General features: G+C 48.2%; 1 protein-coding gene across 3 annotated transcripts in view; it reads right to left on the bottom strand.

Moving 5' to 3' along the window:
* Positions 1-21949, bottom strand: part of PHF20 (PHD finger protein 20) — a 2392123-nt gene that overhangs the window by 2018571 nt on the left and 351603 nt on the right. The window lies entirely within an intron of this gene.

The following is a 21949-nucleotide window of genomic DNA, read 5'->3' as shown; positions in this document are numbered from 1 at the left end:
AAACTATTGAATGCTGTAATTATATAGTGCCAGGAATTGTGTTCTGGCATACACATTATAATCTCTTGCAAACGTGGAAATCAGTAGGAAGCGGGGGCGGGTTTTCACTATGGGAGCGTTTTCGGTGTTCCCTCCACTATTAGTCATGAAGGGGGCAATAAGGGCACGACCAGGAAAAAATCTCAAGGGCTCCTGTGGCATAGCTTTTTTTTTTAAATCGGGGCCTGTTCTGTGCCAACGACTTAATAACTGATTCCCCCCGACTCTTACACTTGGTCAAATGGCACTTGTTAGGGAGAATTCTCATCTAAGGCTAATTTCCCTTACCTATAGAGTCCCCCAGCAGCTTTGCTGGATTTGAAGGGTTTATTTTTTTCTCCTGCTAAGAGTGAGACCCTTTTTTCCCCCACTCTTAGACAGATTGCTAGTGTATGTTTTAGGCTATCTTGTGTGCTTATGGTCTATGGGGTTTTTCTCACCCTCATAGGAATCATCTTTTTAACATGTGTGGTACACAGCACCCTACGTGCCGTACCACAGGGGTGTCGTAGCAACCCCCAAACATAGACTCCATACCCTGGGACTGACTACTGTCTCCCAGGGCATGTAAAGTCCCCATTGACTTTACTAGTCAATAATTATGAACTGGGGGGGCGTGGCCAACTGCGAGGCGATGCAGACGCGAGTCCCTTCGGCTCCCGCTGCTGCATGATACATACTGGAAAACCAGCCCGATATGTGACCGCTAGCCGTGCTCCAAGAGGGCCACAAGAAAGAGGAACACCCGCGGCACAAGTCTGAGAAGTTGTGGCAATTGGGGAGGCAGCTGCACTGAACCCCGGCGACTCGAAGTCCGAGGCCCTGAGCAGAGTCCCCGAAACAAGATAGCCGCCGCTGGAGATTCGCGGCTCCGACCGGGCTGGCGACGCCCTGCTGTGGGGACTGGAGACCTGACCGCGGCTGGGCCCGGTGTTAGGGAGAATTCTCTGTTTGGGCTGAATTTCCCTACCTAGTGAGTCCCCCAGCAGCTTTGCTGGATTTCTGGGGTTTCTTTTTTTCTCCTGCCAAGAGTGAGACTCTTTTACCCTCACTCTTGGACATGTTGAAGTGTGTTTTCTTGATTAAACCTTGTGTTGAATGGGCTATGGGGTCTTTTACTCCATAGGGCCTCATGTATTTTTGTGATGTGGGTTACACAGCACCCTCTGTGCCGTGACCCAGGGGTGTCCTAGGGACTCCCCAACATAGACTCCATACCCTGGGACTGACTACTGTCTCCCAGGGCATGTAAAGTCACCAAAGACTTTGCTAGTCTTGAATCCTGAACAGAACCAGTACAAACCATCATATTGTGGACGTACTGGCTGGGGCAATTCGATTGCCCCAGGGTCTGTTAGTCGAGGGGGCACGTCTCCGTCCCCCCTGATCGAGTTTTGGCTGGTGGCAGTGGAAACTACTTTTTATATTCGACCGCGAATATTTCCCTATGGGATTTCCCATTGTTTTAGGCTAACACATTTAATTATTTATTTACGGTAGCCTTAAACATACCGCCGGTTTATATATTTATTATTATAACTCCGGTTGGGACTCTTTGCCAAAACTTGATTCTAAAATGGCGTTGGCGTTCGCCTCTGTAACTCTGACCCAAAGTGGAGCCCTTTGTTCCACTTTTGGCGGGCTTCTCCACAGAAGCCCTCCAAAGTGGTGCCACTCTGTCTGGGGTACTTAGGAGGGGTGGAGGGGGATTTAGGCACCCTGGACTGAGTTACCTTGGTAACTCAAGTCGCACTCCGTCCTGATTGGCCCAAGTGGTGAGCCGGCCGGCTCACCACTTAGCATGTTTGAGTGACAGCTAGGCTGGGTGAATGGGGGTTTGCTGCATAAAAGCAGGGCTTTGGGGACTGGAACTTCAGAAGTCGCCACAGGACCAAGAATCCGACGAGGGAAGAGCTGAGCCGACCTGCTTCGACGACACCACCCGGTGGAGCCCTGCGGAACCGTCTCACCACCTTTCCCGACGACCGAGGAGAACTCTTAACGGAGTGGCTCCTTCCCTTGACTGGTGGGGACAACCAGTTTTCACCTTCTTTCCGCTTCTCGAGGTATCTCGTGGCCGCCTTGCCCGTGCCAAGCACCCCGGCAACCGGAATACCACACTTTTACCCCTAACCGCGAAAGTCGGTACAACCCTTTAACCGGAGGACTCCGCGGCTGGTTTCTTCCCGGGCAGTGCAACGACCTTCTTCTTCTGCTCTTCAGCGAGAACTTCTTCTCCCCTGACCGACGTCGAGCCTTGCTGCCACTGCCTGGAACAACTGCCACCGCCGGAGGATCCTTTCCGCTTAAGGTACCGTGTTCCGCCTGGCTTCCCTTGCCACTGACTGTACGGGGTAGTTTTAGCCCCCGGCTTTCGAACCTGGGAGTGCCTGGGACACCCTGGCTAAACTTTCTAAGCCACTCTAAAATCTTTCTAACTCTTTGCAAGACTTTGAATCCCTACTAACAGTGTGATCTTGGGCACATTTTCGCTCCGGCTACTCTAAGAGTGGGCCCTGCCTAGTGACTTTTGCTCACCTGTGACTTTGTACTTCTTTGAGCCTATTGCAAGTGTTCTGGACCTTAGAGTGGTGTGTTTAACCTATTTCTGTTTCTTTTATCCCTTTCTTGAACCTACTAGAGTGTCATCTAACGTTAAGCACTCACCTCTGTTCGAATTATGTGGTGTTAACCTAGAGTTGTCTAGATAGGAGTAAGGGTTGAAACTGCTTTCATTATAACTGTGTTTGAAGAGTTTTTTACTATATTTTTGCTAGAGTGATTTCAACTTATGTGTGTTTAATAAATAAATAACTATATACTTTTGAAACCAAGCTCTGGTCAGTGTTTGCTTGTGCTATTGTATTTGAGTACCTATGGTGTATACTTTACATACTGCCTAACTCTTCTTGAGGGAAGTCTGACTGCTCAGCCACAGCTACCAAGTAAATCTGGGTGGTGCAGACTGCTACCAAGTGGGTTTACTGCTATACCTGTAGTCTTAAATCTTTTGCAGTGTTCCCCAAGGGAACTGCACAGGTTTCTGCCTAACACTGGTGTACAGCGGTGGGATTTGTATTGAGTATACATTTTATTGTGCTTTGAATACCTTAGTGCAACTAACCACAAAGCTTAGCACTATAAAAGTAAACCTCTAACATGTCAGTTATAGAAAGCTATAGTCAAGAGTCCCTTGCAGCCAAAACTGCTGATTGTTTAAGAGTGCTCTGTAAACATAAGGATCTCCTGACTAAGGGCAAGAAAATGGAGATGATTGAAAGATTGTTAGCTAACCAAAGTCTGGGTGATGGTTCAGAGGAACCTACCACTCCAGCAACTGTAGATGACAGTATTGAAGTTAACATGGAGCAAAATGTTGATGATTCTGAGGAAGAGTCAGAAGAGGAGGGTGAGGCTGTTGTGACTGCCCCCCCTAGGCCTCTGCCTGCTCTACCTGCTGTACCTACTGGACCTTTACCAGGTCCCACCTTTAGTCCTCAGTACTTTGAACTAGAGAAAATGAAACTAGAATTGGAGTATGAGAAACTTAATGCTCAAACTGACAAAGAACTAAGGCTAAGGGAAATGGAGCTCAAGTATGACTTAGAAATGAAGAAATTATCTGTTGAGAATGTTTCTCTCTCTGGCTCCTCTAGAAGTTCCAGTCCTAAAAGACCCCGGATGCCTAAAGAATTGATTGGTATGTATGAGCCTAAGTTGGATGTGTTGGATTGGTTGTCTCTGTTTGAATATAATCATGGGTTCCAGAACATCACAGGAAATGACTTACTCACCTGGTTGTTCTCTAGGCTTCCCCCTGTTGCAACTGATGTGGTGATGGAGATGGGGGAGGAGGATAGGAAGGACTATGAATGTGTAAAACTAGCTTTGATAGCTAGGTTTGGGAAGACCCCTTCCCAGTATCTTAAGAGGTTTAGGAGCCTCAAAAAGCATGATGGTACCCCTTGGGCTACCTGGGTGAGTGAATGTTTGAAAAACTTAGAGGGATGGATTAAGGGTTACAAGGTGAACACTTATGAAGGTATGAAGAATTTGTTTATGTTGGAGACTATTTATGATGCCTGCTCTCCTGAGCTCAGACAACACTTGGCTGATTCCAGGGAATTAGATTCCCGGAAACTAGCTAAGGCTGCTGACTTGTGGGTTGCCAACAGGGCCACTCACAAGGATTCTGGGGTCACTCAGAAGAAGGATGGGGAGAAACAGCCCAAAAAGGACTCCAAAGAGAATTCTAATACTACAAATTCCAAAGAGGGCCCCAAACCAAACTATAAGGGTAAGCCACAAGGGAAACCAAATCAGGCTAGTATACCTCCTGGTCCCAGACCAGAAGGAGGTCAGAACAAGCCCCCATTCCAGCGAGCCTTTGGCTCATGCTTTGTTTGTAAGGCTACTGACCATGTGAAAGGAGATCCCAGATGTAAGGGTAAACCTTCAGGGGTCCAGCTTGCCTCCTTAGCCTTCGCTCCAGAGGAGGAAGTACATATGGCAAGTGGAAACTTTCTATTACTAGCTGATGAACCCACTGGAGTCTCAGCTAGTGTTTCTTTAGTCTCTCTGGGGTTGTGGGAACAACAGAATTTAGATGTCTATAACTCTATCCCAGATAATACTAAAGAGTATTATAAGGACAGTGTCCAGGTGAATGGTCAGGAGACTCCTGCCATTAGGGACACTGGAGCCAGCATAACTGTGGTGGATGAATCATTTTTCAAGGCAGAGGATGTTGCTAAGGCACCCAAATGCCTCACCAAGTTGGCTGGTGGGCCTGTGCAGATGTGTCCCCAGTTACCAGTTCTCATCCAATGTAATGATATGGCTGTAAAAATACCTGTCAGTGTACAATGTGAAGTGCCAGGTAGGGTTCTGTTGGGTAATGACCTCAAAGCTCTTGGAGTTGTGTCACATACCCCCAGACCCCCTAGCAAAAGGTTACAGGAGCTCACAAAACCTGCAAGAGAGAAAACCCTGAGAGGGTTATCTCAGGAGATGATGACAGAAATCACTCCTCTCCCACTGGAGCAACTTACTGCAGTATCAACCAGATCAGGAGCAAAGGGGCAACCCAAGACTCCTAGGAAAAAGCCAGCAGCAAGCACTCCAGTGCTTCCAACAAGGACTTCCCCTAGGTTGTCCAAAGTTACACCTGTAACTCCACCTCCAGCTGAGGCTGAGAGGGAGGTACAACCCTGTGTGGTTGAGCTAGACTCTGAGGAAGAGCTAAAAGGAGGCCCCAACCTTATTGGAGATTTGGACCCTGAGGACCATCCTGAGCTGCAGTCTTTACTGGCAGAAGGTGGACCTAGCAGGGCAGCTTTTCGTAAGGGGCAAAGAGAATGTCCAACTCTGGAAGGTCTCCGCCACCAGGCAGCTTCTCAAGCTGATGGGCAAGAGCCTGGGAAGTATAGGTTACACTGGGAAGATGGCCTCTTCTACAGTGAACCGACTGAGTCTGAACCTGGAGACTACAAACGCCTTGTAGTCCCACAAGAGAACAGACAACAGTTCTTACAACTAGCCCATGAGATACCTTTGGCTGGTCACTTGAGTTTCAAGAAGACCAAGGAAAGGCTCTCACTCTACTTTTATTGGCCAAAGATGGGGGCTGAAGTAGATAGATATTGTAAGAGCTGCCATACCTGCCAGACTTCTGGTAAGGTTGGTTCCAAGAATGTGGCACCTTTAGTGCCTCTCCCAGTTGTGGGAGTCCCATTTGAGAGGGTAGGGATTGACATTGTTGGTCCCCTTGATCCTCCAACCTCCTCAGGCAACAGGTTTATACTTGTTGTAGTAGACCATGCTACTAGGTACCCTGAGGCAATTCCTATGAGGACTGTTACAGCTCCGGCTGTGGCTAAGGCCCTCCTTGGTATTTTCACCAGGGTTGGGTTTCCTAAGGAAGTAATCTCTGACAGGGGATCAAACTTTATGTCCCACTACATGAAAGCCATGTGGAAAACCTGTGGAGTTACTTACAAGTTCTCAACAGCATACCACCCTCAGACAAACGGGTTGGTTGAAAGATTTAACAGAACCATGAAGAGCATGATAGGTGCCTTAGAGGAACCCCTTAAAAAAAAGTGGGACCTTCTACTGCCATGCCTTCTCTTTGCTTATAGAGAAGTCCCTCAGGAGGGAGTAGGCTATTCTCCCTTTGAGCTTCTCTATGGCCATCCAGTCAGAGGTCAATTGGCCCTGATTAAGGAGGGATTGGAAGGTGCTCCTCCCCTCAAGCCAGTCAGAGTGACTGACTATGCGATAGGTCTCCGGAGGAGAATGTCACACATGATGGCAGAAGCAAGTGACAACTTGAAAGCTGGTCAAGCTCTGGTCAAACATTGGCATGACCAGAAGGCTAACATGGTTGAGTTTACTCAAGACCAGCTAGTTCTAGTTATGCTCCCAACAAGGCAGAGGGCCTTGCAAGACAAATGGATGGGACCCTTCAAGATTGTGGGAAAACTTGGAGAGGTCAACTATCTGGTGGATCTGGGCAGACCCAGGGAAGCTCCTAGAGTCTTCCACACCAACCGACTAAAAGCATACATCTCCAGGCCTGATGTAGGAGCCTTACTTCTAGCTTCAGCTGCAGAGGAAGAAGAGAGTGAATCTCTCCCTGATCTCCTCAGAGGTGTGCCTTTAGATGAGAAAGTTGAAGGAGTCAATCTCTCTTCAGACCTGACCCCTGAGCAACAAGAGGAGTGCAAATCTATGTTAAATCAGTTTGCCTCCCTGTTCTCACTGTCACCAGGCTTGACCCCTTGGGGCCAGCATGAGATACTCACTGGTGACTGTCTGCCAGTCAAAAGCAGGGGGTACAGAATGTCAGAACATATCAGAACCCACATCAAAGGAGAGGTCAAGAAGATGCTTGATCTCGGGGTAATAGAGCCCTCTACCAGTCCATGGTCTAGCCCAGTTGTGTTAGTACCCAAGGCAGGATCCAAAGACTTGAGATTCTGTGTGGACTATAGAGCTCTAAATGCAGTCACCAAGACTGATGCCCACCCTTTGCCCAGGACAGATGAGTTGGTGGATAAACTTGGTGCAGCCAAGTACCTCAGCACATTTGACCTGACGTCAGGCTATTGGCAAATAGCCCTGACAGACCATGCCAAGGAGAAAACTGCATTTTCAACCCCAGTTGGCTTGTACCAGTTTAAGGTCATGCCTTTTGGACTAAAAAATGCACCTGCCACATTCCAAAGGATGGTGAACCAGGTTCTGGCTGGAATGGAAGATTTCTGCATGGCATACTTGGATGACATTGCAGTCTTCAGCCACTCCTGGGAGGAACATGTGAACCACCTAGGACATGTGTTGCAGGCTCTGAAACAGGCCCATTTGACAATCAAAGCCAGTAAGTGCCAGATTGGTCAAAGTAAAGTGGTCTACCTTGGACATGAGGTAGGAGGTGGAGAAATAAGGCCTTTGCCCAGCAAGATTGAAGCTGTGCAAAATTGGACAACACCAACTACTCAAACCCAAGTGAGAGCTTTTCTAGGCCTCACTGGATATTACAGGAATTTCATTGAGAACTATGGGACCATAGCTTCTCCACTGAATGTAATCTCCTCTCCCAAATTCCCTAAAAAGGTAAAATGGAATGAGGAGTGCAATCAGGCCTTTGAAAAACTGAAGAGAGCTCTTTGCCAAGCTCCAGTCTTGAGAGCTCCTGACTACCACCAACCTTTCATTGTACAAACTGATGCTTCTAATGTAGGTATAGGTGCAGTTCTAAGCCAACTGGATGAGAAGGGTAGGGAGCACCCCATTTGCTTCATCAGTAGAAAACTGAAGGATCCTGAGACAAGGTGGGCAACTATCGAAAGAGAATGCTTTGCTATTGTGTGGGCACTGAAGAAGTTTAGGCCATACTTGTATGGTTCTACTTTTGTTATTCAGACTGACCACCAACCCTTGAGATGGTTAATGCAAATGAAAGGGGAAAATCCAAAACTATTGAGATGGTCAATCTGCCTGCAAGGGTTTGATTTCACCATTGAGCACAGGTCAGGGTGTCACCATCAAAATGCTGATGGACTCTCTAGGATGTATATCATCTACTAGAGGTATGAGGTTCATCCAGGAGTGGATTAAATCCTCCTGTCCCTTAGTCTGGGGGGGGCGAGTGTTAGGGAGAATTCTCTGTTTGGGCTGAATTTCCCTACCTAGTGAGTCCCCCAGCAGCTTTGCTGGATTTCTGGGGTTTCTTTTTTTCTCCTGCCAAGAGTGAGACTCTTTTACCCTCACTCTTGGACATGTTGAAGTGTGTTTTCTTGATTAAACCTTGTGTTGAATGGGCTATGGGGTCTTTTACTCCATAGGGCCTCATGTATTTTTGTGATGTGGGTTACACAGCACCCTCTGTGCCGTGACCCAGGGGTGTCCTAGGGACTCCCCAACATAGACTCCATACCCTGGGACTGACTACTGTCTCCCAGGGCATGTAAAGTCACCAAAGACTTTGCTAGTCTTGAATCCTGAACAGAACCAGTACAAACCATCATATTGTGGACGTACTGGCTGGGGCAATTCGATTGCCCCAGGGTCTGTTAGTCGAGGGGGCACGTCTCCGTCCCCCCTGATCGAGTTTTGGCTGGTGGCAGTGGAAACTACTTTTTATATTCGACCGCGAATATTTCCCTATGGGATTTCCCATTGTTTTAGGCTAACACATTTAATTATTTATTTACGGTAGCCTTAAACATACCGCCGGTTTATATATTTATTATTATAACTCCGGTTGGGACTCTTTGCCAAAACTTGATTCTAAAATGGCGTTGGCGTTCGCCTCTGTAACTCTGACCCAAAGTGGAGCCCTTTGTTCCACTTTTGGCGGGCTTCTCCACAGAAGCCCTCCAAAGTGGTGCCACTCTGTCTGGGGTACTTAGGAGGGGTGGAGGGGGATTTAGGCACCCTGGACTGAGTTACCTTGGTAACTCAAGTCGCACTCCGTCCTGATTGGCCCAAGTGGTGAGCCGGCCGGCTCACCACTTAGCATGTTTGAGTGACAGCTAGGCTGGGTGAATGGGGGTTTGCTGCATAAAAGCAGGGCTTTGGGGACTGGAACTTCAGAAGTCGCCACAGGACCAAGAATCCGACGAGGGAAGAGCTGAGCCGACCTGCTTCGACGACACCACCCGGTGGAGCCCTGCGGAACCGTCTCACCACCTTTCCCGACGACCGAGGAGAACTCTTAACGGAGTGGCTCCTTCCCTTGACTGGTGGGGACAACCAGTTTTCACCTTCTTTCCGCTTCTCGAGGTATCTCGTGGCCGCCTTGCCCGTGCCAAGCACCCCGGCAACCGGAATACCACACTTTTACCCCTAACCGCGAAAGTCGGTACAACCCTTTAACCGGAGGACTGCGCGGCTGGTTTCTTCCCGGGCAGTGCAACGACCTTCTTCTTCTGCTCTTCAGCGAGAACTTCTTCTCCCCTGACCGACGTCGAGCCTTGCTGCCACTGCCTGGAACAACTGCCACCGCCGGAGGATCCTTTCCGCTTAAGGTACCGTGTTCCGCCTGGCTTCCCTTGCCACCGACTGTACGGGGTAGTTTTAGCCCCCGGCTTTCGAACCTGGGAGTGCCTGGGACACCCTGGCTAAACTTTCTAAGCCACTCTAAAATCTTTCTAACTCTTTGCAAGACTTTGAATCCCTACTAACAGTGTGATCTTGGGCACATTTTCGCTCCGGCTACTCTAAGAGTGGGCCCTGCCTAGTGACTTTTGCTCACCTGTGACTTTGTACTTCTTTGAGCCTATTGCAAGTGTTCTGGACCTTAGAGTGGTGTGTTTAACCTATTTCTGTTTCTTTTATCCCTTTCTTGAACCTACTAGAGTGTCATCTAACGTTAAGCACTCACCTCTGTTCGAATTATGTGGTGTTAACCTAGAGTTGTCTAGATAGGAGTAAGGGTTGAAACTGCTTTCATTATAACTGTGTTTGAAGAGTTTTTTACTATATTTTTGCTAGAGTGATTTCAACTTATGTGTGTTTAATAAATAAATAACTATATACTTTTGAAACCAAGCTCTGGTCAGTGTTTGCTTGTGCTATTGTATTTGAGTACCTATGGTGTATACTTTACATACTGCCTAACTGCAGGTGATTCAGCGCCACTGGATCGGCCAGAGAAGATCTGTCGGGTCCTCTGTGGACCGGAACAAACATGTCCAAGTGGTACAGCGCGGAGCGTAACACTACCCGCACGGAAAAGGACAATATAGCCGGCTCCCCCCTGGGCCCTGAGGCGGCTGGGTGGTGAAGGCCGGTGGGCCTGCCGAGCCTAGCCGGAGAGACTGCGGGAGGCACACACGGCCTGGAATAAGTGAGGGGTGCCCCATATACATCCAGGAGGTCCCTCCGCCATATACCACGGGCGAGGGTGCCAGGCTGGGTGGGCAGTCGGGAGTGACGGAGCGCCATCCCGCCACGGCCTGACACGTTCCCGTTCGTGGCCTGACACTAAGACAGTGTGAGTAAGACCAACAGACCGCTACTGGTAGCGGGACCACTGGGCCACCCTCACCCAATACCTCGAAACCGCCGATTGAGCATAAACATCCTGAGAACCAGACAAACTTTGGGTTAGTAGGAATACCTGCCAACATAGCAGAGTGCGGTGGCTTGGCATCGGATGCCGCAATCATACGTGAACTAACAATAATCAGCAAAACCCAGCCTCTCACCCCATCATTGTGTCGCGACCGACCGGGCTGTACTCCGTGAGACCGAGAGTCAGGAGCTCCTCCACGACATTACACCTACCCGACCGAGTCGTAACCATGGGCAAAGAAAAAACGAAAAAGCCTGCCATGCAGAATAGGATTGAACAATATACGGTCGCCTCCTCTCAGGCCACCGACCCTCAACCGCATCTATCTGGAGACATGGAACCCGCCGATGCGCTCTCCCTCAAAGATGTCATGGCCGCGATAGCCGACTCACGCTCGTCCATGGAGCAGAAGATTGATCGGATAAGTTTGGATGTGTCCCTTCTCACACATGACCTGCAGAAACTGTCCGCGCATACCGGAGAAGCGGAACAGCGCATCTCGAATACAGAGGATGGGCTACACAATGTGCAACACCAACTCCAGGGAGTCGCAGCCACACTGAAGACCTTGGAGGCGAGGGTTGAAGAAAGCGAAGGGAGGTCCAGAGGTAACAATGTTCGTATACTCGGTATCCCCGAGAAAGAGGAGGGCCCATGTATGGAACTCTTTTTGGAACAACTACTGACAGACCTCTTCGACTCACACTCCTTCTTAAAATTCTTCTCCATAGAGAGAGCACACCGAATTCCCACGGGAAGGCCGTTGCCTGGCGCTCCTCCGCACACTGATAGCGCGGTTCTTGAACTATCGAGACCGGGACGCACTCTTACAGCTGGTCAGGACCAAGGGCACGGTAACCTTCAACGGGTCCAGGCTGGCCTTTTTCCCTGATTACACAAAGGAGGTACAGAAGGAGAGGCAATCCTTTGCAAAACTTAAGAGACAATTGCAATCTCTGGGTGTCAAGTATGGTCTGCTTTTCCCTGCACAATTGAAAATGTATCACCAAGGCACTACGGTTCACTTTGACGACCCGGGTGAGGCATGTCGCTGGGCGGAGCAGCACATTGAGGTGGACTGGTCGGGGCCCCGAGGAAACAGGCAAAGAAACCCTAGAACACCCTCGGAACAACAACCCAGACCTGAGCAACCACCACCCCCTGACCCTCTGGCGCTCGGAGGAGTTGGGGCTCCGCCCTGACCCCCCTCGTGGGCTCAACCTCCTGCCGTTAGGCAACCATACCATGGAGGCCACTACAAGGGGCCCTCGGAAGGACGCCAAAGGCGTGTCACACACCTACAATGCGGTAAGCGGGGATCTGCTACCCTCGCACCTGGGGTATCTTATTGCCCCCCCCCCCCATCAGTTCTAGTTGAACTTCTATAGGGGATGTTATACGCTGACAATCTACTCTTTCTCTGATTGTCAGCACATGTTGGGGCGACAGGTACTTCGTGTTGGGGTGGAGTATGGGGAGGGGGAGGGAAGGTTTTGTTGGGAAGAGTTCCAGGTTGTTTCAAGACCAGCGTATCCCTGCAACTCCCAAGGGACAGCAGTGTTTCAGGTTAGTTGGGCTTATAGCACGCCCAGGCAGCGACTCAACCATCAATTTTTGCTTATTTTACACTACACCACCATGAACCGAGATGATATCCCCGTGGTCCGCCCGCCTACCCCTCAAATAATCTTGCAAGATGGCACCTGACCATTCTCAAATGCCACTTACTGCACATCCCAAGTCCTTTAAGATCCTCACCTGGAATGTGAACGGGATGGGCTCCGCGATCAAGAGACGCCTGATTAAGCAACTACTCTCTAGACGCTCCCCCAATGTGGCCCTGATTACCGAAACTCACTTAGCGGGATCGCACTGTAATTTCTTTCAGCGGACCAATTATAGGATAGCTTTCCACGCCGGATATACCATGGGATCCAGGGGCACCCTCATTCTCATACACAAACGCGTCCCGTTCGCACTACAGGAACAGGAGCAGGACCCCCGGGGTCGCTATGTGTGGGTCCTGGGTACACTCTGGGGGGAAACATATGGGTTTGTCTCAATCTACTCCCCGCCGTGACTGGGGCAGGTGCTTTTAGAAGAACTGACCACCCTTATGGGTAAACACCAACCCGATAAATGGTTCCTGGGAGGCGACTTTAATGGCGTCATGTGTAATTCCATGGACCGCTCCCATCTTCGACAGCGTAACCCGACTGTCCCCACGAGGCTTTCGGCTTTGTATCCGCCCTGGGTCTCTGATGTGTGGCGGGAACTCCACTCTTAAACCAGGGGCTACTCATTCCATTCAGGTGCCCACGGCTCCCTCTCTAGGCTCGATTATCTATTCATCCCGCACACAGATCTTTTCAGAATACTTTCCGCTGAACTACTTCCTCAGGGAATCTCGGATCACTCACCCCTGATGGTGAATCACACCTACAAGGTACGGCCCCACCTAGAACGTGGAGGTTGAACCGTTACTATCTGAACTGCCCAGAATTGGTGGACCGCCTCACCGAGGTCTCCACCGAGTACTTTGAGATTAACGATACAGGCGAAAACGAACCGGTGGTGATCTGGGAGGCTTATAAGACAGTGTTACGGGGGGAAATTATCTCCTGCACAGCGAATAGGAGGAGGGAGAGGCTCCGGAAAATAAATGTGGATGAAGCCGAGGCAACCCATCGGGAAAATGCACATACCCTCAATCCAACCACCCCAGATCCATATATCCCTTAAACGAGCCAACAAACACCTCCGTAATCTCATGCTGGATAACGCCAAGCAGGCACATTGGGAATCCAGAGCTAGGATATATGAGCTAGGGGACAAGGCGGGGAAAATGCTGGTGTGGTTAGAGAAGAGAGATGAGGGACAGCGCTGCGTTCGGGAAATCATCACCCCGCAGGGGGAGAGATGCCGATCGGATACTGAGATAGCAGAGGCATTCGCCCAATTTTATGCTGCGCTGTATCGGGCCCCATTGGTGTCGCTTGACCCAACCCTTTTGGATGACATAGCAATCCCCATCGTCTCGGAACAACAGCAAGAGCTGCTGGACGCCGACATCTCCGAAGCTGAAATAGCAGATGCACTGGCACAATTGCAACCGGGGAAAACTCCGGGCCCCAATGGGTTCCCGGCCGAAACCTGGCAGAAACTACGGAGTAATAACATAGCCCCTCCCCTGGATGCTGCTGACAGCTCGGGAACAAGGTTCCCTTCCACAAGACCTGTGCAAGGCCACCATTATGGTCATCCCCAAACCGAATAAACCACAGGAGAAATGTGCCTCATATAGGCCAATTTCGTTAATTAACGGGGAAGCAAAGGTTCTGGCTAACCGGCTCCAGCAAGCATTCAACACCTTGATACATCCAGATCAATGTGGCTTCATGCCACATAAATCAACCCGAATGAATCTGCGCCAACTCCATCTGGTGCTAGACCATGCCCCTATTCTGGACACCCCATTAGCCCTTTTAGCAATTGATTTTGAAAAGGCGTTTGAGTCAATCGATGGGATAGCCTCTGGGAAATCATGGACCGTATGGGGTTTGGTGTCATGATGCCTACCCCCGGGGACCCAGACCAAGTGCAGCAACCCCGGAAGCAGGCATCAAGTTACCCCAAGCAAGCTCAACAACCCCCCGCTAGGGGCTATTTGGGTGCAGTCCTGGTGCCATAGGCGCCAGGCTCATAGATTAAAACTTACCTGATGCAGACCATGCTGCAAACTTACCTGATGCAGACCATGCTGCAAGAGCTCCAAGCCAAACGAGGCTTGGAAGGGACTATTTTACCTAGGGACTATTTTTTTACTCGGGTGGGGCTGGGGAGGAATACTTACCTGGGACTACTTTTGGAGACTATTTAAACCACGCCGAAGAGCAGCACACACTTTGCGTTATTCTGCATCCAGCAGCGTAACGCTCACCGTGCCTGCAAGTCTGCATCCAGTCTTCTGCCACGCCCGCCTCGAGTTTGGAGCTCCTAGAAAAAGGGAGAAAGAAGGACAAAAGGTTAGAACAAGAGCAATACCTTTGATCCTTACCTGAATTCCCGATCCTTCGCGCCTTCAAGCTGGAAGAAAGAAGTTATTTTACGCGCGTCGCCTGGCCTGCTGCAGCGCCGCGCTGAACACACCAGCCTTCGCAGCATCTTCACATTTCACCGCATCCTCCTGCATGTTCCTGCCGCACTCCAGCACCTAAGGAGAAGACAAGAACAGCAAGGTGAGCCAAGGGAATACACAGAGGAATACCCCCCATAGACTTACCTGATTTTACCACCGGGGGTACTATTCTTCTTCACGGGTCGGCGCAGCTTCCACTGCATCCTAGCCGAACCCCGGCCCCTAAGGGGAAACAAAACGACAGCAAGGTGAAACAAGGGACTAACAAGGGGAACCCTCCTCACCACAAACGACTTACCTGATTTTACTGCCGGAGGCATTATTCCCGAGACTTCATACTTTCTCTCAGCGCCTGAATAAGGGAGAAAGCAACAGGTTACATATGGACATTATTTTATCGAACTGTGTTGGATAATACAAATCCTTACCAGAACATTACCGGTTGCCACGAGGAACTCTTCAGTAGGGTCAAGCTGCAACCTGCAAGGAATCGGACAAGAGTGAAAGTCAGGCATTTGAACTCTTACGAACTACATACTTACGGCCCGAGGGGCATGAGGACAGTACTTCCCATTACGCGACGACCTCCTGTTGTACCTGGCCGACCCGGTTCAGACCAGTCCCATAGTGACCCAGAAGCTCGTCAGCTACGGGGAATTTAGCGGACTGCGGATCAACTGGAAGAAGTCATCACTCTTCCCGGTGAAGGGAGGGGACCAGGCCAACCCACCGAGCTGCCCATATCGGATTGAAAGGCAGGGCTTCAAATACCTGGGAATTTGGGTTACCACTGATCTAACCAAGTATGCGATGTATAACCTCCAACCGATCATAGAAAGGTTCATTAATGACGTTCGTCACTGGAAGCTCCTTCCTCTGACTCTCATGGGGAGAGCCGCGCTTTCTAAGATGATGGCACTCCCTAGATTTCTTTACGTCCTGCAGAACGCCCCACTTGTGATCCCTACCTCTTCTGAATTCACCCGAGTAGACACCCTTCTCAGGGAACTTATCTGGGGGGGAGGCCAGTCACGTATTGCGTTGAGCACTTTGCAGAGATCGGTCTGGGAGGGCGGGATAGGGGTACCCCGCCTCCAGACCTACTACTGGGCCTCACAGCTCGCGGTGGTCAACGACATGATCCACGGGGACCGGGCACTGCCCCACATCAGAGCCGAATTGGATGCCATGCAGGGCTCTGACCCGCTACAGATATTATATCAATTCCCCACAACGGCCCTCTCAGCAGACACCTACAACCCACATCACCACCACTTGGCGACAGGCACACGTGTTTCTTGGGTGGGGAAATAAGATAACCGCAGCGCAGCCCCTATGGAAAAATGGTAACCTGAGGGAAATTGAGAAGCTTGAACCATGGCCACGCAGGGTACTTTCTTCCACACTCTGTGGCTGTCCCCCCGGATCCGTACCTTCTGGAATGCTTGCTGTACAGAGCTCTCCAGGGTGCTCGCTTGCGCCATTGAACTGAACCCGAGGGTCCTGATCCTCGGTGTGCCGGAGCCGTCTGACCTTAATAAATGGGAAAAATTGCTACTGAATACTGTGACGGCCCTAATGAAGCGTAATATCGCACGCAAATGGGGAGTGCCAGACCCCCTGACACTGGAACAGTGGATTTTGGACATGGACTCATGTGCTATGATAGAACACCGAATCTATGGCACAAGAGGCTGCCCAACCAAAGCAGTTAAAATATGGGGGAAATGGGACGAGTCAGGGCCCTGAGGCCAAGGTCAGCGATGCCTACAGCAGGTACAGTTGGAGAGTGGGCTGGGGGAAGAACTCTTGGTGTTTGGCAACGCAAATGATATTCTGTTGATTTAAGGTGTGGACGCTGTCCTGAAGTGCTTTTGTTCCGCTGCTTTGTTGTTGGTTTTTGTTCTTTTGTTCTGTGGCTGTTTTGCTTAAGTCATGAAAAACAATAAAATGTTTTATTAAAAAAAAAAATTATGAACTAAACCAGTACAACCCATCTTACTATGGAAGTACTGGAAAGGGTTAATAGTTTTTCCCTAGTGTTCATTTTCGAGGGGGTACCGTACAGTCCCTCTCTCAAAAGTTTCTGGCTGGTGGCAGTGGTTACTACCGTAAATATTAGACCGCAAATATTTTCCTATGGGAATTTCCCATTGTTCGAGACTGCCACTTTTACTGACAGCTTATAACATACAGCCGGTTTATTTTATTATTAACTTTAATCCGGTAGGGCTTTTTTGCCAGAACTTTAATAATATTTCTTTCTCGTGTCTTTCTATGAAATTCTAACCCGGGTCGGGGATCCTTTGTTCGTCCTTTTGGCAGGCTTCTGCACAGAAGCCGTCCTCTCGGCGCCACTGAGTCTGGGGTAGACAGGATGTGTGAGAGAGGGAGTAGGCACCCTGGACAGGGTTGCCTATGCAACCCAAGTCGCACTCTGTCCTGAAAGGCTGGGGGGTTCTCCCACCAGGAGAGCCACCCCACTGTGCCAGTGGCAGCTAGGCTGTATGAATGGGGGTCTTGCTGCGTAAAAGCAGGGTCCTGAGGCCTGGACGACAAGACGTCACCACTGGAACTAAGAAACCGAAGAGGAGACAAGATGAAGACATCTGCAACGACTGAACCACTGGTGAAGCCCTGCTGCAGATCCTCACCACTTTTCCCCCCAACGACTTGAGAAGATCTTCCTCTACAAGAGTCTTCTTCCCTTGAGCTTGTGGGGCCAACCAGTTCGCCAATCGCCTTCCAGGACCTGCCTTGGTCGAATAGCCAGTGCCAAGCACTCAGAGACCGGATAGCCAGGCACCCGTCCACCACGACAGCGATTTAAAGGAGCGTACCTTTTATTCGCTTTGGCAGCACCGCGGCTGGTTTCATCCCTGGGCAGTGCAGTAACTCTAACCTTCCTCCACGACGAGAGTCTCTCTTCCTCTGCTGGATCTCCCGAACTGCAGGAACTGCCAGGAACTACCGCCACCGCAGGAGCCTCTTCCACTTTTAAGGTACATTGTTCCGCCAGACCTCCCGTTTCGTTGGGTATCGCTAAAGGTGTTTTAAATCCTTTACTTACCTACTGGGTTGGCCGCTACCTATCTTCTAACATTGTCTTTCACCTTCTGCAACTGCCTTTTCGAATTGTTAAACAAAGACTTGACTGCAGCTACCAGAACATTTTGATCCTGGGCACTTTACCTTGTACCACTGACTCTGGCACAGGCCTACTGACTGGCTAAATCTGTTACAACTGCCTTCTCTAGATTGCTTCTCACTTAGAAATGCGTTGGTGCACCGAACTCTTATAACCACCTTTTTCCTTCCCATTTTCAAACTTGTGAAGTGTCATTTTGCCCGGTTTTCACCTCAGTATTGCATATGCTAAAGTACTGCCTTGCCTAACTTGTTCACAATCTACTTGGGAAGTGTTGCTGGTGTGTTAAAGAGTATAAACCTGTATAACTTGTCCTTTCCCTCCCTTCTGAGAAATTGTTAGAGTGCCATTTCTGCTTGGTTTACACTGTGCCGTTTTGCTCAGTTTTCACTCTTGCTCAAACTGGTCTACAATTTAAATAGGGAGTTGTGTATACTTGTCTTCACTGATTTAACCTGCTTTAATAATCGTGATGTGTGTGTGAACATCAGAGTGTGTAAAATAAATATATATATTCTTTTTTATACAAAGCTTTGGTCAGTGTTTCCTTGTTCCATAATACTGAAGCCCTAATGTGTAAACCCTGAATACTGCTCATCTCCCTCTTGAGATAAGTCTGACTGCTTAGCCACAGCTACCAACTAAATCTTTGTGGTACAGACTGATACCAAAGGGGATTTTCTTGCATATACCTGTAGTCTTAATCTTCTGTCGTGCTCCCTAAGGGAACTGCACAGGATTCTGCCTAACAGCACTCTATTTTCAACTATTGACTATGTGTTCTTGTCAAAGACTTTAATTGAGCTGGTAAAGTCTTTCTCCCTAATTCATACAGAGAAGTGATCACAAAATGTTAAGTTGGTCTTTCCTTTGGGAGTGGCGGCTGGTAAAAACGAGATCTGTTTCCCTTTACCTTAGAAATTAATAGAGCCCCAACAAGAATAACCTGGCATAAGGACAACGTTAGGAAAGTGAACGCGGTCTTTGTGCATGATTTCATTACATCTAAACTTGGCAAGAAGCTATCCCTCTATACACATGACGCGTTTGGTCATTATGTGGAAACAACAATGCAGAAGGCTATTACCCCAGTGAAAATGACCACCACCAGGTCTAATCATAGACATAACTTCAGCGAGGAGGTTAAATCAATGAAAAATTGCAGAAATAAGGAGATTAGACACATTTGCGATTTGTCATGCTCGCAGCCTATGGAAATACTAATGAAAAAAAAGGGATAAAAACAAATGGAAAAATTGTGCGAAGAATTTTTCGCGCTTAATTTTGTATCAGGCAGACTACGAGAATATGTTAATAGCTCTGAGGGATGTGTCCTCACAAAGTTCTGGGCACTGATTAATAAAGGGGGAACTGCCACAACCAATTGTTCAATCCGTGTCAATCTCAGAGGAGTTGTGGGTTGGGCACTTTGGCTCCCTTTACGCTCCCTCAAAACTGGACTGGACTCTTCCAATGGCCGTTCGGCTCTCTCCATGGAGTAGAACATTCACACAGGACGACATTAAAAATCTGATTATTCGAGCATCCAATTCCCGCTTTCCTGGTCCCAATAGGTTAGCAAATGTAGTTTTGAAAGTCAACGCTGAACTTTGGGGCAAAATTCATTTTGTACTGTTTAAAAGACATAGTTGTGACCAGACGCATTCCAGAAAGTTGGCACATATTGTATATTGTGCCAATTTACAAGAAGGACGATAGGGACGGTCCGTCTAACTACAGACATATCGCCCTTCTCGATGCGGACTCTAAGATCTTTGCTGGTCTGGTCCTGGTGCACATTCAGGAATGGGCAGGTCAAAATAACTCTCCAGCGGTCTCTCCCTGGTCTTCGACCTTGTGGACAGAAATATACTCTGGTCCAAACTGATGACGTTAGGGCTGCCAGTCCATCTACTCTCAATCCTTTTATCATCTTCATGAGGGATCTAGGTTAAGAATACGCCTTAATGGCACTGGAACTCTGTCTCAATCAATTTCAGTTCTGAATGGGCTTCGACGGGGATGCATATTTGCCCATACTATCGTTAACCTGTGTGTGCAGATGCAGGAATACAATTGGAAAAAAGCTGCATTTGCATCGCCACTGATGGATGGAGTCGGGGTGTGCTGGATTTCATGCTGTATGACCACACTCCAAAAGGCCTGCAGTGCCTCCTGAGCACCTTCAGAGAGTTTACACTGGCAAATTCCCGTGACATCAATATGTACAGTAATTTTGAGTTTGTTTGTTGGAGAGAAGGTGCTCCATAAAGTATACATGGTTCTTTAATCATTCTTTAATCATGAGAAGCTTGTAGTAAGATCGACAATTAGATATTTAGGCGATCCTATTTTTGGGGACAAAAAAAAAGGTTACTAAAAAAGGTTACTATCACGAGTACCTGGAAGGGAAAGTGGGTCCACAGATTGCCCAATTGAGAAAAATAGACCAAAAATATGGGAAATTCTCGTTCATGCCATGCCATGTCTGCAGTCTTATAAATGTAAGGTGATACCGCAGTCTAGCTATGGTTTAGAACTCGCCCCTCTTTGGTACAGAGAGGAACTTTACAAATATGAATCCAGAATTTTGAAATCAGTTCTAAGATGCCTCCATAAGTCTGTTCCGCTTGTCGCAGTGCGGTACGAACTTGGTTTGCTCTCTTTGGCGAATGTGGTGGAGTGGCGATGGCTTTCTCTTTATAGAAAGCTAGTCACTAGCAAGATATCGACTCTATATGATATTATGGGGAATGTCCTGCGCCATGGAGTGCCTGAATCTACGTACCTGAGCATATTGAAAACTGAATGCCATGGAATCCTGGATAAATTGGGGGCGTCCCGTGACCTTCTTATATTCAACCCATTGAAGGTAAAAAAAACTATTGCAATTAACAGATTAGAAAAATACTGTAGAGAAGGTGCTTAAATTTAAATTATATGGTCAGCTCGTATCCCATTACAAAAAACTGGGGGTCATGGACCATTATTTGTTGAAATTCCCGGACAAACACTGGAGGCAGGATTTCATGCGCTTCAGATTCAGTGTGTTGGAAACAGGAGAAATTAAGGACATAAGGAAGACCAAGATAGGTAAATCCACTTTGTGCAGATTTTGTAATTTGGTGGACTCAGTGGAAGACATCTACTAGATGTTTCAGTAAATTTGTCTGCAACACTGATTACGTTGACGTAAACACATTAGGGTTGGAAATGATGCATGGCCGAAAGGTAAATTTAAAGATTGCTGTGGTAAGATTTTTGGATGATATCTGCAAATTAGGCCGAACATAAGGGGGAGAAATGAGGAGGCTGGCCTAACTGACGGTGTTGCTGCTTTTCAAGTCTTTGTTCTTTTTAAGTGTTTTTTAGGATTAAAATTAGGTAATGTTTATACTTTTTGTGTTGTGATTAATTTCGGAAATGTTGCAAAAATTTAGATCAGGAAATCAGTTCGGATTTGGTGATTTTACATGTGCGGTTACTCCTTTCCTTATGTCACTTTTATTTTCTGATTAGCCTTAATGTGGTTGAAAGACAAACTGTTGCAAATGGAAAACTTTAGTTATGAATTAACAAATCAAACTCCTGCTAATGCTGTCAATATCTATTTCGGGAACTCAGTTTTGAGTTGGTGTCTTTACTTGAGCGGTTATTCGTTTTTTTCTTTTCATGTGACTTAAGTTTGTACTTTTTAAACTTTTAATTGGGTTGAATGACAAACTGCTGTAATTGAAAAAGTGTATGTATGAATTAACATATCAAACTCCTTTCAACATCTTAAGTTTTGTAAAGGTTACTGTGTAACCAACACAAATAAATAAATGAAAAAATTGTCGCTCGAGCCCATCGTTTATTGACTAAATTGTTCTTGTCTTGCCTGTGTCCCGTCTGCTTGCACCGCATCTCTTGTGCCAACCCTATTCTCTTCCCCACACGTACCTCGTTCCTCCCTCACCCCCACCAATGCCTCCTCCTCTCTCCCCTTCCCCTTTGTCTGCATCCTCTATGGTGCTCTCTGTTTCTGCCATCTTCTCTAAAT

This window comes from Ambystoma mexicanum, chromosome 3p (assembly GCF_040938575.1).
Source record: "Ambystoma mexicanum isolate Mex_15411 chromosome 3p, UKY_AmexF1_1, whole genome shotgun sequence".
Taxonomy (NCBI): Eukaryota; Metazoa; Chordata; class Amphibia; order Caudata; family Ambystomatidae; genus Ambystoma; species Ambystoma mexicanum.
This window is presented reverse-complemented; position numbering and strand designations above follow the sequence as displayed.